At 43.0% G+C, this 18727-nt stretch overlaps 1 protein-coding gene across 1 annotated transcript in view; it reads right to left on the reverse strand.

The window, feature by feature from the left end:
* Positions 1-18727, reverse strand: part of TBL1XR1 (TBL1X/Y related 1) — a 118926-nt gene that overhangs the window by 93759 nt on the left and 6440 nt on the right. The window contains exon 2 of the mRNA XM_068233318.1: positions 16200-16267. The gene's annotated coding sequence lies outside the window, so the exon portion shown is untranslated. The remainder of the gene's footprint in view (positions 1-16199; positions 16268-18727) is intronic.

Here is an 18727-nt window from a genome sequence, read left to right on the forward strand (position 1 = left end):
AAAAGATTAAAAGCCATTATAAGATGTCCGAAGACACTTATCAATGCTCTGTAACGGCCAACATGTCCTGCACCATTTGTCCGCCCAGTGCCTGCAGTTACCAGCTTCCAATGGTCAGGATGCGGGATTTTTGCTGGCTCACACGGTTGGCGTGCCAACGGTCTCAAGTTTTGGCGGCCTTATGTCTTCATTAGGTGACCTGCTGGCATGTACACGCCCAATTTAAGCAATTCTCGGCAGTGAAAGCCGTAACATGCCAGACATTAAACCACAGAGTCCTCTAAGGGCACAGTCCTGAAACTGCAGAGGTTGTATTGTGAACAAGCAGTTTAGACTGTGCCATTATAAGACGTTCGAAGACAACAGAACCCCAAAAAGGTAACTGCATCGCTAAGTGTATGGAACAAACCAATGCTGGCCACTTGGTCCCTTTTCTGCAAGCATCTGCTGTCTTGGATGGGTCAGTGACCATTCTCTTAGTCCCACCCTGCATACACATTTTTCAGCATGTGGGAGCAATTTATGAACCAGCAAGCTGAAAGTTTTCCCATAAACAATCATGGATCTACAGACAAGACTGGAAAAAACACCATCATGCAGAACAACATTCCTAGTCTGAGGACAGGGGAAGACTCTGTGGTATTCAGAGCCCTCCCCCTAAATTAGGTATGCATAAAACATGAAGTAGTGTCTTTCTGGAAACATGTACCCAACCTGTATCTAGAAAACACAAACCAAGTGACATGTAACATTTTACCCACTAAACACACCTTTAGCACTGATAAATTACAAATGATTCACAAGACAATGAATGACTTCTGCAGTATCTGTCAAGCCTAAAAATGTGCCCAATAATGGTTCTTCTACTGACCACATATGCTATTGCTCCGTTGTTATTGCCTGATGAAGTGGGATCAAACCTGCGAAATGCGTTGCATATTTGGAGTTCATAAATAAAATATATTAACTGCCTGTACTACAGTCGTTGTGTGTCTACTTGGAGAAGCACTTTATTTGACCTGAGGAAGCGACTTGGTCGTGAAACGCGTTGTCTAGTCCATAGTGCTATTAATAAACTCGATTTATATGATCCATATGTGTACGAGCCTTGATAACAGGTAAGACACACTACGCTTATCTGTGTTCAATTGATATTATATATATTACGAGACTTAAGGGCGCCTCCCACAGTGTTTATTACTTATTAATACCCCACTACGTGGGTTTATACTTACTGTAAGTTCATTATAGTAGTATCTTTTTCCGGGAGCGGCGACCGACAAGGCCGAGTGGAGACGGTACTTCTCCACACGTTCTGATGGTGGTTGCCTAGATAGCAACCCAGAATTGTGAGTATATTTTTTTTCTACAATAGATCAGCTTACGCAGCGGTAATACACGATATCAGGCTCCCGGTGTCCCTGTGTTTTTTATCTCTACTAGTCTTATCACAGAAAATGGGCAAGCTTCTCTCCTACCAGTGACTGCTTGCGGCATAAATTTTCCCTTTACTGTGTGTAATGCAGGGGTACAACTGCCTGCAGCTAATGTTCCAGAAACTGTCAGTGTTTTTTTTGAGCTTTTTTTTTTACACTAGCCCTATTACAAGAAATTATTAATGAAACAAATGTTTATGCAAAAAGGAATTTAGAAAATAAACCTCCTTCACCCAGATTCATCTGGAGGAGCTGTACTGATGTTACTATGCAGGAAATAAAGGGATACTTTGGAGTAGTTCTTAGGATGGCACTGCAAGAAAGGGGATCTATCCAGAATTTTTTCTCAACTCGATGGATCAATTACACCCCCTTTTTTGGAAATATTTTTTTTCTTGCGAGCGATTTAGTCAGATCCATTGGATGCTACATGTTTCTCTACCCATCAGTGGTCCTGAAGGCCCTCAAACTAGGGATTGGAAGGTCAGGAACTTGACTGAGCATATGAAAGAAAGATGCAGAAGTCTGTTTGTACCCCATAGGAATGTAGTGATTGATGAAAGCACAATTCGTTTCAAAGGAAGATCAAAGTACAAGATGTACAATCCTCAGAAACCAAGCAAGTGGGGGCTACGAGTGTTTTCTACGGCTGATTGTGAGACTGGATACCTCTTTGCATTTGAACCGTATTATGGATCTGCAACTGCGGAAAGCTTGCCAAGGCCAGACTTGCCATTTTCAGCTCGCAATCTTTGTACAAATCTGAAACAAGCCACTCCTGGACATGGATACCATTTATTTACAGATCGATTTTTTACCAGTCACATATTGGCACAAGAGTTACTAAAAGAAAAAAATTCACATAACTGGAACGGTTATGCCCAATCGTAAAGGTCTACCAAGTGAAATAAAAAAATTGAAACTGAAGAGTTGTGAAGTTGGTGCTTGGAAACTTGGCAGTGAAGAGATGGTATTGGCATGGAAGGATAAGTATATTATACACATGCTTAGCACTTTCTACCCTGCTACAACGACACAGCAGAGAAGAATGAAAGGTAGAGCGACTGAAAATGTTGAGATGCCCACAGCAGTCGTAGAATATACTTAACACATGGGAGCGGTTGACAGATTTGATCATTATACCAGTAGTTACTCTTTCAACAGGAAGTCACTGAAGTGGTGGAGGAAGACCTTTTTTTTGTTGTTTGAGCTGGCAGTAGTGAATAGCTTCATAATTTACAACCAGTTGAATCCACATGAACCAAAAGGATCATATCAGCTACCGCAAGAACCTAATTCTGGAGTTGGTTCGCGAACAACGAGCCTCTAGGCCTCAGCGGAGATATGGCTGCCCTTCATTGGACGTGGAGGAGCGTCTAATTGGTATCCAGCATTTTATTGCTAATATGCCCAATCGAAAAACCAAAGATTGCAGTGTGCAGTGACGGGAAGACACCAGGTGGCAGGCGAAAAACCACCTATTATTGCGAAACTTGCTCACGCAGGCCAGGATTACACCCAGGAAATGGCTTTAACCACTTCAGGATTCTGCGTACGCTTAACTACGCCCCTGAATCCTGAAGTGGATTGCATGGAAACGGCCGCTCGTATGAGCGGCCGTTCCATGTCAGTTCACGGAGCGTGTCTCCGTGAACACTCTGCGAGCCGCCGATTGCGGCTCGCAGGGTAAAATGTAAACACACGGGGAAGATCTTCCCCGGTGTTTACATGTATACAGCGCTGCTGCGCAGCAGCGCCGAAGAGGAGATCGGCGATCCCCGGCCTCTGATTGGCCGGGGATCGCCGGCATCTGATAGGCTAAAGCCTATGCCATCAGGCGCAGGACGGAAATCGGTCCTGCGCCGCTCACAGGGGGAAGGAGAGGGAGGGAAGGGGAAGGAGGCCAGGAAGCGCTGCGTAGGGGGGCTTTGAAGAGCCCCCCCCCCCCGCAAGCGCAAGCAGCCGGCGGCAATCAGACCCCCACAGCAGGACATCCCCCTAGTGAGGAAAAAAAAAGGGGGGGGGGGGAAGTCTGATCGCCCTGGCTGCTAGCTGATCGGTGCTGCGGGCTGGAGAGCGCAGCACCGATCAGCAAAAATACCCCTGGCATAGAAGTGGTTAAAATGTACCATACTTTGGCCAACTTTTCTGCTACCAGCCAATAGAAGACACCAAACTGTCCAAATAAGGTATGAAATTAAACGTTATGTGTTCTTTAAAATAAGATATCCCATGTTACTGTTACGTTCCATTCTTGCAGAAAGGTTCTTGCACCAATGGTAAATTTTCGATGTGCAGAGATCGACTCCGGAGTCAGGAGTAGTCAGCAAACGTTACTCACGATCAGCACCATCAGTATAAATCTTTATTCAAGTAAAAATTAAACATGATAAAAAGCGTGGGTCGTGCACAGATATCTGTGCACGATATCTCACTCCCATCATCATGAAGGTCCTTGAGCGACTAGTCCTTGCTGTCCTGAAGAGCTCCACCGATGCCCTCCTCGATCCTCATCAGTTTGCGTATAGGGCGCACAGGTCAGTGGAGGATGCAATCAATGTCAGCCTGGCGTATATCACGGAGCACCTGGACAGACCTGGCTCCTATGCCAGAATCCTGCTCTTGGATTTCAGCTCGGCCTTCAACACCATTCGGCCAGACATCCTGCTAAACAACCTTGCGCAACTTGGTGTCGACCCATCCCTCAGCAGGTGGGTCGGGGACTTCCTCACGAACAGAACACAGCGAGTCAAGCTCGGCAACTGCTCCTCCAGTGTGAGAATCACCAACATCGGGGCACCACAGGGGTGCGTACTGTCCCCACTTCTGTTTTCCCTCTACACCAACAATTGCACCTCAACTGCCGACTCTGTCAAGATCATGAAATTCGCGGATGACACAACTATCATCGGTCTCATCAGCAGCAATGATGAGCAAGCCTACCACAGGGAGATTGAGAGGATCTGTAACTGGTGCAAGCAAAACAATCTCGTCCTCAATGCATCCAAGACCGTCTAATTAATTGTGGACTTCAGAAAACACCCTCCTGCCCTTCCACCAGTCCTCATTGGAGAGACTGAAGTCACCAGGGCATCAAGTGTTCGGCTCCTGGGCACCACCATAACTAGTGACCTAAGATGGGAGCGAAACTCCACCAGAATTCAGAAGAATGCTCAGATGAGGCTGTTTTTTCTGCGCCAGCTGAAGAAATTTGGCATCCCGCGTGATCTGCTCACCAGTTTCTACTCCGCTACAGTTGAGTCCATCCTCTGATCCTCCATCATTGTCTGGTATTCGGGAGCCAACGCCAGGGACAGGTATAAACTTCAGAGAGTAATTAGCGCTGCGGAGAAGATCATTGGCACACCTCTGCCCCCTCTCGACCTCCTCCACACGGCCAGAATGATGAAAAGAGCCGGCAGGATCTCCCAAGACCCCTCCCACCCAGGAAGCCACTTCTTTGAGCCCCTACAATCGGGCCGCCGCTTCAGACTAGTCCGTTCAAGAACCACGAGGCGAAGAAACACCTTTTTCCCCCCAGGCAGTCCTCCTGAACACTCCTCCCATCCGGGCCTCTACAGATTAGTCCGTGTCCAGTTGCCAACATTGACTCTGCACCGACGCAATGCTTTTTAACTGGTATGTATGTATGTATGTATGTATGTATGTATGTATGTATGTATGTATGTATGTATGTATGTATGTATGTATGTATGTATGTCCTATGTCTTTTTTTTGCTCTCTGCCTTGCCATGTGTACCATAACCAATTCCGGGGGCGCCAACAGCGTACTCGGCGAATAAAAGTGATTCTGATTTAGAGGTAACGCACTGCAAGCAGTGAGTTACAATAATGTAACAACACCCCAATGTTAATGTCGCACTGTGAATGTCACATAGGCTTAACATTACAGTGCGTTAACCTGCGTTATAATGAATTTATAACCAGAGCTGTGGAGTCGGTACAAAAATCCACCAACTCCTCAGGTTAGGATTCCCACTGACTCAATCGCCTCTAATTTGCATATTACAATCTTGTTAATTGGATGCAACATGAAATGCATCACTTAAGTGCCAACGCTGAGGAATTTTAAAACACAACTGAAGTGAGAGGGATATGGAGGCTGCCATATTTATTTCCTCTTAACCAATACCAGTTACCTGGATATCCGGTGGATCTTCTGCCTCTAATACTTTTAGTCATAGACTAAAACTAGTCCTTGGTAAGAGTACTTGTAGAAGGTACAGACAGAAACAAAGAACATCTATCAGGCCCTAGGCAATGTAACTGTGGGTACATAAAAGAGTGATGTGCAGGTACTCTGCAGGGGAATGAGGAGATTCTTCCTCTATTACACATTCTTCATGTACAATCTGAACCAGATTTATGGGTGATAGATAACACCTCTGTGTTCAATGTGCACAACATTCTCAGTGGATTCCCTGCAGCTCTGTGGAGAGTGCATATGTATAGTACCACTGTGTAACAAAGTAAACCTGAGTCAGATGAAATTAAAGTTTTATACATACCTGGGGCTTCCTCCAGCCCCCTTCAGGCTAATCAGTCCCTCGCTGTCCTCCTCTGCCACCTGGATCTTCTGCTATGGGCCCAGGTACTTGAGCCAGTTGGGCGTAGAGCACATGCACACACTCCGCCTCCGGGGAGCGTACTATATCTGCGCAGCACTATTGTGCAGGTGCAGAATGCTCCTGGCTGTGGGAGCGGCATACAGCCGGACTGCGGTAACTGGCTGCATTACCGGGACTTATAGCAGAAGATCCAGGTGGCGGAGGACAGCAAGGGACTGATTAGCCTGAAGGGGGCAGGAGTCTCAGGTACCCTTTAATACGTAGTCATCAACCCAAATTTTAACAACATTTAAAATTATTTGATTTTATGAGCAAAGGGAGTGCATAAATTTGCATTAACCAGCATCACCGCAGAATTATTTCCATCTCACTGACCACCTCTATTAGTGACACAGCTACACATCAGGCTTCCCGCCGATCTGGATTGGCCCAAATTTAAGCTTCATACAGTTTTTGTAAAATCATCATGCAAGTCGGAATAGCATCTCATTGACCATTTCTACGGGCTACATTAGGGTACGTTTCATGATAACAAAACTGTCACCCCCTAAAACGTAATTAACGGCTGTTTCTGCCAATGAAAATCTAGCATAAATACATAAGCTCTAAAACACAGAACCTGCTGGTATGGTCAATTTCTAAGTAGCCAAGAATGCTAGAACTGTAATTTGACCTACGGCCCAGACCATGACTGCCTGCAGCCGGAGTTGGTAAACCGGTGTATGGCTGTACACTTATGCCAGACTAATAATCCAGAGGCAGTCGAGTATGACATGCAAAGAATTCCTTAACCAATCATTCTCAATCTTAAAACTAAGTCTGTGTTCCAAGGAGGACATGCATGCATATAGTATTTTTTAATTCATGCAAAATTTAGTCTACCACTGCAAATCAAAACGTTTTTTTATCTACAGCGGTGACCTGTTTAAACCATATTGGCATGACCGAAACAAAGACCCTTTCTGCAAAGTTTTTGGTAGAGTAAATACTAATAATTCAGCTGTGTTCAGATTGCAAATCAGACACAGCTGCTTTACAATGTGCTACTAGAATAGGCCCTAACACAGGTCAGATGGATCTACAGAACAAATATCAGAGGATCACAGTAATGCACTAGAAAGCTCACCAGACAAGCCCTTCATGCCTTGTGCATAAAGCTGGGTACACACGTGTAATGAATGTCGCCCAGCAGGGATCGGAGCTCGCTATCTTGGGCACTGTTCGGGTTCTGTACAGGCTAGCACTGCAGTCTGTTGTGTGGAGGAGGGAGGAGAGCTGACAAAGCAGTGCACAACAGAGTGGATAAGGAGAGAACAAGGACCTCGGCAGACCAACCGGTGACGCATCGAGAGGGGCCATCTGTACACATGCTAGATCTACAGGCCGAGGCGGCCTACTGCCAAGAGCTGTCCTACATATGCAGGGCTGTGGGGTCAGTACAAAAATCATCTAACTCCTCATTTTATGAAACCACCAACCCCAGGTACCCAAAATTGCTCAGACTACGACTCCTTAGTCTAATTTTTACAAAGGCTACGGATTTGGTTCAAAAATCATCCGACTCCTCAGTTCACTGAAACCACCGACTGAGACTCCAGGTACCCAAAATTGCTCCAACTCCGACTCCACAGCCCTGTACATATGGTACCGGGCTGTGGAGTCGGTACAAAAATCCACTGACTCCGACTCCTCAGTTTAGAATTCAACCGACTCAGACTTCTCGACTCCGACTCCTATAAATTGCATATTACAATCTTGTTGAATGAAAGTATGTAACATAAAAATTCGTCTCTTAACTGCCAACGCTTTGGAATTTTAAAAGACAACTGAAGTGAGAAGGATATGGAGACTGCCATATTTATTCCCTTTAGTCATAGACTAAAACTAGTCCTTGGTAAGAGTACTTGTAAAAGATACAGGCCGGAACAAAGAACATCTATCAGGCCCTAGGCAATGTAACTGTGGGTACATGTAAGAGTGATGTGCAGGTACTCTGCAGGGGAATAAGAAGATACTTCCTCTATTACACATTCTTCATGCACAATCTGAACCAGGTTTATGGGTGATAGACAACACCTCTCTGTTCAATGTGCAAAACATTCTCAGTGGATTCCCTGCAGCTCTGTGGAGAGTGCATATGTAGAGTATAGTAATACTGTGTAACAAAGTAAACCTGAGACAGATGAAATTAAAGTTTTATACATACCTGGGGCTTCCTCCAGCCCCCTTCAGGCTAATCAGTCCCTCGCTGTCGTCCTCCGCCACCTGGATCTTCTGTTATGAGTCCAGGTACTTGAGCCAGTCTGGCGTAGTGCACATGCACACACTCCGCCGCCGGGAGCGTACTACACCTGCGCAGCACTATTACACAGGTGCAGAACGCTCCTGGCTGTGGAAGCGGCATGCGGCCGGACTGCGCTGACTGGCTGAATTACCAGGACTCATTGCAGAAGAACCAGGTGGTGGAGGTAGACAGCGAGGGACTGATTAGCCTGAAGGGGGCTGGAAGAAGCCTCAGGTATGTATAACACTTTTCTTTTCATCCTTCTCAGGTACAATTTAATTCGTAGTCACCAAACCAAATTTTAACAACATATCAAATTATTTGATTTCATGAGCAAAGAGAGTGCGTACATTTGCATAAATCAGAATCAACGCAGAATTATTTCCATCTCATTGACCATCTCTATTAGTGACACGGCTACACATCAGGCTTTATTCTTACAGCATAGATGTTATTTAGTATATATAAGAGCTTCCAGTGTACACATCATATATACAGTCACAATCAGATGTGTATATCTGACTTTAAAAATACGGGGACTGCTTTATTGAAGCAGCACAAGTAACTAATTTTGATTGGTTTATTTAATTTTTGTGGACTAAGCACAGCTATTACTGTATGTATAAATTATTTATGATGACTATTACCTGAGAAATAGAACATTATCATATTTTCTATTTTAATTACAGTTTCAATTTATTAGCAGTCTGAGTATTTTTTCCCGACTCCGACTCCAGGCACCCAAAATTGCCCCGACTCCACGACTCCGACTCCGCAGCCCTGCATATGTATGAGGTTTTAGACTGTAAATTGTCTGCTATTAGGTGGCAAAGGTTTGCAGTGCTCACATGTGTTATATCATAGTTAGGACTACTAAAACTTTGAGAAATACCAGTCCCACAATTATGGTCACATGCAGCACCTGTAGTACAATAGACAGGTAGTCCTGGATTTATTACCAAGAAAAGAAAAAAAAAATCTCACTTCATGTATGCTACCACATCTGCACGATTACTATTTCCCTGACCCTTTATCTTTTCCCTGCTAGGATCTGATATAACAGGTGAAATTTGAAAACTTCTGCCACTTAACTGAAAAGAAAACAAAAGCTGTATAGATTTGCAGGATCTCACAGGCTCTCCAGCTGGGGCAATCATTTGCAACAACTCTCCACGCACCAAACACACATTCTTGCTGTATTCCAGCTTAAAAGGGTGCTCATATTTGCAGGCATGAAGATAATGTAAAAATCTGACAAAAAAATCTGGTAAAACTCATCCAATCAGATCTTCACAGCAACAGTGACAGGACACCATTCAGAAAGCTGAACCTCTCACAGTTGCAGATATGGGAATACCCAACAAGAATAAGTGGTGAAGATGGGCAACCTATCAGAATTACAGCAAGGCACCAATGGCTAGAGGGGCCCATACACCTACCGTAACGATTTTCCCGCCGATATACAGCGGAGTCGATCACTGTGATCGAATCTGCTGTGAAATCGTTGCACAAACGTTGACCGAACTATCGATTTTCCGACCGGCGGCAGCTTCACAGATGGTGAATCTATTTCTTGCTGAAATCGATTCACAATCTGTTTGCAGTAAAGGCAGCCATATGATCCCTCTCTGATCAGATTCGATCAGAGAGGGATCTATCTGTTGGTCGATCTGATGGCAAATCGACCAGTGTATGGCTACCTTAGGGTACCATCTGACCCCATGACCACTGCTTGCTGTCTGTAGTCAAAGGAACAAAATAATCCTGTAAAAGTATATTAATGTACACATGCACCCCTCTATAGAGTAGCATATCATCAAGCAGTAATATCCATCAGCAGGGTGTTAGGAATAAAAGGTATAACAATACAATATAAACAATATTTACAAGACAATGTGAATTACTGTACAGCTGATGCAGTGAACAAATCAACTACAGAATTTTACACAGCAGTAGAAGATATGTAGGCACAATATACAGCAGTTAAACATTTTACTTCATCTTTAAAAAGCACTGTACAGTATACATAAACTAAACTACAACATGACAGTTCATGATACAGCTAACATCTCCATTTCCTCAAGTACCCATTCATTTCTAAAGGCGAGCTTAAGAAGGAGCTGTTAGGTATAAGGTCTCAGAGAAAATAAACACATATCAGTAGCTAAAGATTGGCTGTACTTACATTACATATGCATTTCACTGTCCATGTTTGTACTTCACATAATTTTTATATAGTATTTGCAGAGAATGATGCTCCTGACAGCTCATGGCAGGTTCCATGTTTGTCTGTCTCCTATGAAGCCAAATGTGTCGTCATGTCCTGCCTGCTTCCTAATTATTCCACTCTCACAAACGCTGGTAATGAATAACACTACTGTGCAGTGAATATTAATTAGCCATGTGGCTAGGAACAATAGCGGACTCCAGCAGTGTACTCTGCCCCAGATTTATTAGTGCTGTGAGCTAGACTGTTACATGCTGTTGAAACTTGAGCCTCACTAGCAGCCAGGGGAGGGCCCCAGAATGCTTTGCAGTATCTGTTATTCGGCTTGCGTCCTCCTTAGGAGCCTGGGAATACGGAGCCTTGCTGTCAGCAAACATCTAAAGTAAGAGAGATTTTTAACTGCAGTATTGCCTTTTTGGCTTCCTTCTAAACTGTTTAACACAGGGGAATAGAGGTTTAAATTAGCTTTTGCAGCCTGACAGTTACTCTTTAATTAAAAAAGAGAATCAAATGCTTGAAATAGAACGTATTTTTCGCACCATAAGATGCCCGACCACAAGACGCACCTAGGTTTAGAAGACAAAAATGATACAGCAGCAGGTCGGGACTTTGCATTTGCGTTCCATTTGATAGTGTAAACGTATCCTATAAGAAAGGATGCATTTACAGTCCATTTTTGCGTTTACCTGCATTCCGGTAAATGCAGCATTTTTAGCTGCAGTGTGAATGGGCCCTAAAGCTATGTACAGACGCAGATTAAACTCGCCCGGGGCAGCTGATAGAGGGTGACTCTAGCGCATGTACAAAGGCCGCCTGACAACATAATGAAGGAAGATCCAGCTTTCTGGATCTTTAGCGCCTCCTGATGCTTAAATGCTGCCAATTTTGATAGCACTTTTTCACGTACTTTTTAATTTGCAAAGTGCTTAAAAGTTATTTTAAAGCGGACCTGAATTCAAAAACGTCCTCTCTGCTCCGAAAGATAAACAGCATAACCACCTTTCAAAGAAAAAAAACATTTCTATGTTACAGCTCATACAAATCCTGCAATAAATCTGCAGTCTGTCTACTTCCTTGTTTCATGGAAGCAGACATAGGGTTAACATCCTGCGTTTACAAATTAGCTGCTCTACTGAGGCAGCCAACTGACACAGCTGAGAGAACAAATTACAGTTGTGAATAGTCACAAATGAAGGAGAAATGAGAGAGGCCATACATTCTAAATACATACAGGGTACATTCCTCTGTGTTTTCCACTTAAAAGAGAAGATAAAAAAAATATTTCCTAGTAAAAAAACTCAGACAAGTTAATTGCATTTGGGCCATGTATGAAGGATACCATTAGAGAGGGGCAGCGATGAGCACAACTTTGCTCCATCGTACACCAATCTGTACCCGTGGGGATGGGAAATGTACTACGTTTGAGGATCCTCCTATTATTCTTCTAACTAATGTCATGTCTTGACACAGGTTTATTAATTACATTTTGATATTTAGGATGGGACGTGAGATAAAACACACTAAGTTTGTTAATCAACTGAATGACAACTACTAGACTCTAAGGCCCCATACACACATCAGACCATAGTCTTTTGAAAATGAAAGATCACAGACCAATCTTACCACCCTTCATGTAGTATGAGAGCCATACTCTACACAGTCTTTTCTATGGAACTCCACATCAGACAGAAATCTTTGCACGATGCTGCACACACAGATGCTGTACAGACACAAAAGATCAGTACCTGCAAAAGATCTGTTCCTGCCAAAAATCCATTCCTGCAAATTGCAATGATAGTCTATGAGATCTGCAGATCATCATACACACATGATTTAACTGACATTCATCTGCAGATCAGATCCACCAGGATGGATTTTCAGATCTGCGGATGATTGCTTGATCTGCAGATGAATGTCAGTTAAATCATGTGTGTATGATGATAGAAAAGACTATGTAGAGTATGGCTCTCATACTACATGAAGGGTGGTAAGATTGGTCTGTGATCTTTCATTTTCCAAAGACTATAGTCTGATGTGTGTATGAGCCTTAAGACATTCAAACTGAATTTTTATGAAAGGAGTTGTCAGCCATACAATGCTGCCCCTTGATATACTTACCCGGGGCTTTCTCCAGCCCCTTGCAGCTGGCATGTCCCACGCAGCATCTCCGCTCGCAGCCGCTGGCCCAGGGTCCCTGCCGGTGCAGAGGCCGACCTCCTCTACTGTGCCTGCGCAAGCGCTGCTGTCAATCAAGTCCACGTTGTCCGCAGTGTACTGTGCAGGCGCAGTAGTTTTGTGCCTATTCAGTACACCACGGACAACGTGGGCTTGATTGACAGCAGCGCTCATGCACGCGCAGTAGAGGACGACCTTGAGGTCGCCCTCTGTACCCGCGGGGACCCTGGGCCGGCGGCTGCAAGCACAGATGTGGCATGGGACAGGTCAGCTGCAAGGGGCTGGAGGAAGCACCGGGTAAGTATATCAGGGGGCAGCATTTTATGGTTGACAACCAGGGCTGTGGAGTCGGAGCAATTTTGGGTACCTGGAGTTAGAGTCTGAGTCGGAAAAAAAATGCTCCGACTCCTAGTGAATTCAAACAGTAATTAAAAGAGAAAATATTATAAAATGTTCTATTTCTCAGATAATAGTCATCAATTTATATATACAGTAATAGCTGTGCTTAGTCCACGAAAATGAAATAAACGAATCAAAAAATAGGTACTTGTGTTGCTCGAATAAAACAGCCCCCGTATTTTTAAAGTCAGATATACATACAGTGATGTGAAAAACTATTTGCCCCCTTCCTGATTTCTTATTCTTTTGCAAGTTTATCACACTTAAATGTTTCTGCTCATCAAAAACCGTTAACTATTAGTCAAAGATAACATAATTGAACACAAAATGCAGTTTTAAATAATGGTTTTTATTATGTAGTGAGAAAAAAAAACTCAAAACCTACATGGCCCTGTGTGAAAAAGAAATTGCCCCCTGAACCTAATAACTGGTTGGGCCACCCTTAGCAGCAATAACTGCAATCAAGCGTTTGCGATAACTTGCAACAAGTCTTTTACAGCGCTCTGGAGGAATTTGGCCCACTCATCTTTGCAGAATTGTTGTAATTCAGCTTTATTTGAGGGTTTTCTAGCATGAACCGAATGCCACAACATCTCAATAGGATTCAGGTCAGGACTTTGACAAGGCCACTCCAAAGTCTTAATTTTGTTTTTCTTCAGCTATTCAGAGGTGAATTTGCTGGTGTGTTTTGGGTCATTTTTCCTGCTGCAGCACTCAAGATCGTTTCAGCTTGAGTTGACGAATAGATGGCCGGACATTCTCCTTCAGGATTTTTTGGTAGACAGTAGAATTCATGGTTCCATCTATCACAGCAATCCTTCCAGGTCCTGAAGCAGCAAAACAACCCCAGACCATCCCACTACCACCACCATATTTTACTGTTGGTATGATGTTCTTTTGCTGAAATGCTGTGTTACTTCTACGCCAGATGTAACGGGACACGCAACTTCCAAAAAGTTCAACTTTTGTCTCGTCGGTCCACAAGGTATTTTCCCAAAAGTCTTGGCAATCGAGATGTTTTTAAGCAAAATTGAGACAAGCCTTAATGTTCTTTTTGCTTAAAAGTGGTTTGCGCCTTGGATATGTGCCATGCAGGCCGTTTTTGCCCAGTCTCTTTCTTATGGTGGAGTCGTGAACACTGACCTTAATTGAGGCAAGTGAGGCCTGCAGTTCTTTAGAGGTTGTACTGGGGTCTTTTGTGGCCTCTCGGATGAGTTTTCGCTGCGTTCTTGGGGTAATTTTGGTCGGCCGGCCACTCCTGGGAAGGTTCATCACTGTTCCATGTTTTTGCCATTTGTGGATAATGGCTCTCACTGTGGTTCGCTGGAGTCCCAAAGCTTTAGAAATGGCTTTATAACCTTTACCAGACTGATAGATCTCAATTACTTTTGTTCTCATTTGTTCCTATATTTCTTTGGATCTTGGCATGATGTCTAGCTTTTGAGGTGCTTTTGGTCTACTTCTCTGTTTCAGATAGCTCCTATTTAAGTGATTTCTTTATTGAAACAGGTGTGGCAGTAATCAGGCCTGGGGGTGACTACAGAAATTGAACTCAGGTGTGATAAACCACAGTTAAGTTATTTTTTTTAACAAGGGGGACAATCACTTTTTCACACAGGGCCATATTGATTTGGAGGTTTTTTTCTCACTAAATAATAAAAACCCATCATTTAAAACTGCATTTTGTGTTCAATTATGTTATCTTTGACTAATAGTTAACGGTTTTTGATAAGCAGAAACATTTAAGTGTGACAAACATGCAAAAGAATGAGAAATCAGGAAGCGGGAATAGTTTTTCACATCACTGTATCTGATTGTGACTGTATAGTATATATGATGTGCATACAGGAATCTTTTATATATACTAAACAACATCCATGCTGTAAGAATAAAGCCTGATGTGTAGCTGTGAAACTAATAGAGATGGTCAATGAGATGGAAATAATTCTGCGCTGATGCTGGTTTATGCAAATGTATCTGCCCGACGGATCGTTCAGGAACAGCCTTATCAGTCCGCCGACAGTGTGTACACGCACTACAGTCTGCTGAAAACCCGCCCAGCGGGAGGTGCCGACGGACCAGCTGTTGGCCGCTGTCGTGCGTGTGTACGCACCTTAAAGTGGATCCGAGATGAACTTTTACTCATTGCATAATTGTGTTCCTTACATATAGTTTATAGGGCATTCCTCAAGCCAAATACTTGTTTTGTTTTGTTTTAATACCCTAATTTCCTATAAACTAAACAAACCACACCCACAGCTTCTCCAGAGTGCCTTGGCGCTTGCAAGGGATTGTGGGATTTCAGTCTGGGCAGGTGAAAAAGGTGTTACTAGCTATAGATTTCAGAGGCAGAGTTTTCACAATCTGAGAGCTGCAGTGCAGATACAGATCAGTTGCCTGTGTAATGGAGGAGATAAGAGTGGAGTTTTCACAGAATATGCAGATTAGCATGCCTAGATACAGATAAGCGTGCCTGTGTGTGTAATTGTGTAATAGTGACAAGCAGAAAACATGTCTGCTCCCATTGTATCACAGGAAAAATATTAATATACTGTTGAAGCTGTTTGAAGATAGATTTGCTGTGTAAACTATCTAACCTTTAGATAAGATATATAGACAAGTCACTTGTTATATTTAGTTTTTCATCTCATATCCGCTTTAAGAGTCAGATGATTTTTGTACCGACTCCATAGCCCTGCTGGGCACTGTGCAGAACTCCTTAAATGGGCAGTAACAGTAATGCATCAAAACATTACTGCAAGTGCACACAGTACTCAGCCTCTCTTTAATGCTACAAGCGAAATAATAAAACCACCATCATGTACCTTATGCTGGGAATACACGGGTCGATCCGGCATCGACCCCAGCCGCGTCCCCGCGGATTGACTCGTTCCCTGTCATTGTCCACCGCCGGGGATCAAGCGGGCGGGGGGGGGGGGGGGGGGTGTCGAGCGGCTTGATTGGGCCAGCTTAATATTATCAGCTGGCCGATACACGGTACAGAAACGTACAGTGTATCCCCAGCATAAGACTTAAAACAATAACCCAATAATAGACTTTATAGTTTTATTAACGCAAATAAATATTACCTCATCCGAAAGTCACAGTTTACAGACAGGCCACACAGTACAGAGGCGGGCCAGGCCAATAAAGGAACCTGTTATTAAAAGAAGAAGAAGAAAAAAAGAGAAGTGTCAATAGAAAATATTTTATCAGTGTTAATACACAAATCTAGAAATCTAGTATGCCTAGCTATCCTGCTGATCCTCTTGCTTACTGAATGTACTCAATACTTTAGCCATAGACAAGCTGCAAGCCTGTTTCTGGTGTGATTCAGACCCTACTGCAGCCAAATAGACCAGCTGGGCTGCCAGGCAATTGGTACTGCTTAAACAGAAATAAATGTGGAAGCCTTCATATACCTCTCACTACATATACATCTCACTACAGTTGTCTTAAACTGTTGCTCAGATTAATATAAAGGTTAAAAATCTAGGTTTAAAGTTTTGACTCAAATATAAGAGGGTATTCCTAAATGATATTAAGCACCCTTCTAGACAAATCTGCACTCAGATGTGTTTCAAAGCTATAACCTTTAATTAGTTATTAATGAAAATGATGCTACTGTCTGACTGCCCCAACTGTAGAAAAAAAAAAAGTAAATTTAGAGCCCTGAATTCTTATTTCTTTCAGCGAGAAAAAGAAGGAACACAGACTAGTTCTAAGTAGGATTAGGACCACGCGTATATAAATCCATCATGTTACATGACACTTCACAAACCACTTAACCCCTGCACAGTATGTGTTCAGCCTTGCAAATTATAGTTACTGTTAAACTCACATTTTCATGCTAATAAAATGTGATAAATTCTAGAAGTTGATGTTGTTACCAACAAACCTGTGCTGCAACTGTCAACACAAACAACATTTACAGCTATATACCCTATATGTAAAGGGTAACTATTGCAAAAAATTGTATAATTTAAAATATGTGCAAACAAACAAATAAGTACATTTTTTTTCCAGAGTAAAATGAGCCACAAATCCCTTTTCTCCTATGTTGCTGTCACTTACAGTAGGTAGTACAAATCTGACAGAAGCGACGGGTTTTGGACTAGTCCATCTCTTCATGGGGGGATTCTAGGGATTTATTTATTTTCAAAAGCACTTAGTGAATGGCAGTTGCAACGTCCAACTGCAAAAAAAAACTAGTGAGCAGGGAAGCTGGCCAGCATCATTGTTTAAATCCTTTTAGGCAATATCTTTATAAAAGAATAAAAGCCTTGCTGATAATCCCCTATGAAGAGATGGGCTAGTCCAAAACCTGTCACTTCTGTCAGATTTCTACTACCTACTTTAAGTGACAGCAACATAGGAGAAAGTAATGTATGGCACATTTTACTCTGGAAAAAAAACAGGGCTGTGGAGTCGGGGGAATTTTGGGTGCCTGGAGTCGGAGTCAGAGTCGGGAAAAAATGCACCGACTCCGACTCCTAATGAATTTTAACTGTAATTAAAATAGAAAATATAAAATTTTCTATTTCTCACATAATAGTCATCATAAATAATTTATACATACAGTAATAGTTGTGCTTAGTCCACAAAAATGAAATAAACCAATCAAAATTAGTTACTTGTGCTGCTTCAATAAAGCAGTCCCCGTATTTTTAAAGTCAGATATACACATCTGATTGTGACTGTATATATGATGTGTACACAGGAAGCTCTTATATATACTAAATAACATCTATGCGTTATGCTACGTACACACATGCGACAACGATCGTTCGTTAAGAACGACGAACGAACTTTTAATTGATGAAAGAACGACCTAAGTAAAGGTAGTTTTAAAATGTGTGTAACGATCTGATCGTTAGAACGAACGTTACATCACAGAAAGCAACTATTGCGCCTGCGCATAAAAATGAGAAGTTTCATGGAGAAATAGTGAAATGCGCATGTCAAGCCTAGTACGAACGATCGTTTCCAACGATGTACTACTTTTGCAAACGATCGTCGTTGGTTAAAATCCGCCGAGACAGAACTTTCTTTTGTAGCGATTTGGCTCGTTCGTCGTTTGCCTTAATAGTCGGTGGTTCGTTTTTTGTAACGATCGTCGTTGGTAAAGATCGGGGAACGATCGTTACAAACGACTATAGTCGCATGTGTGTACGCACCTTAAGTATAAAGCCTGATGTGTAGCTGTGTCACTAATAGAGATGGTCAATGAGATGGAAATAATTCTGCGTTGATGCTGATTTATGCAAATATACACACTCTCTTTGCTCATGAAAACAAATAATTTGATATGTTGTTAAAATTTGGTTTGGTGACTACGAATTAAAGGGTACCTGAGATTGATGAAAAGTAAAGTTTTATACATACCTGGGGCTTCCTCCAGCCCCCTTCAGGCCAATCAGTCCCTCGCTGTCCTCCTCCGCCACCTGGATCTTCTGCTATGAGTCCCGGTAATTCAGCCAGTCAGCACAGTCCAGCCACGTGCTGCTCCCACAGCCAGGAGCGTTCTGCACCTGTGTAATAGTGCTGCGCAGGTGTAGTACGCTCCCAGCGGCAGAGTGTGTGCATGCGCACTACGCCAGACTGGCTCAAGTACCTG

This window comes from Hyperolius riggenbachi, chromosome 4 (genome assembly GCF_040937935.1).
Source record: "Hyperolius riggenbachi isolate aHypRig1 chromosome 4, aHypRig1.pri, whole genome shotgun sequence".
Classification (NCBI taxonomy): Eukaryota; Metazoa; Chordata; class Amphibia; order Anura; family Hyperoliidae; genus Hyperolius; species Hyperolius riggenbachi.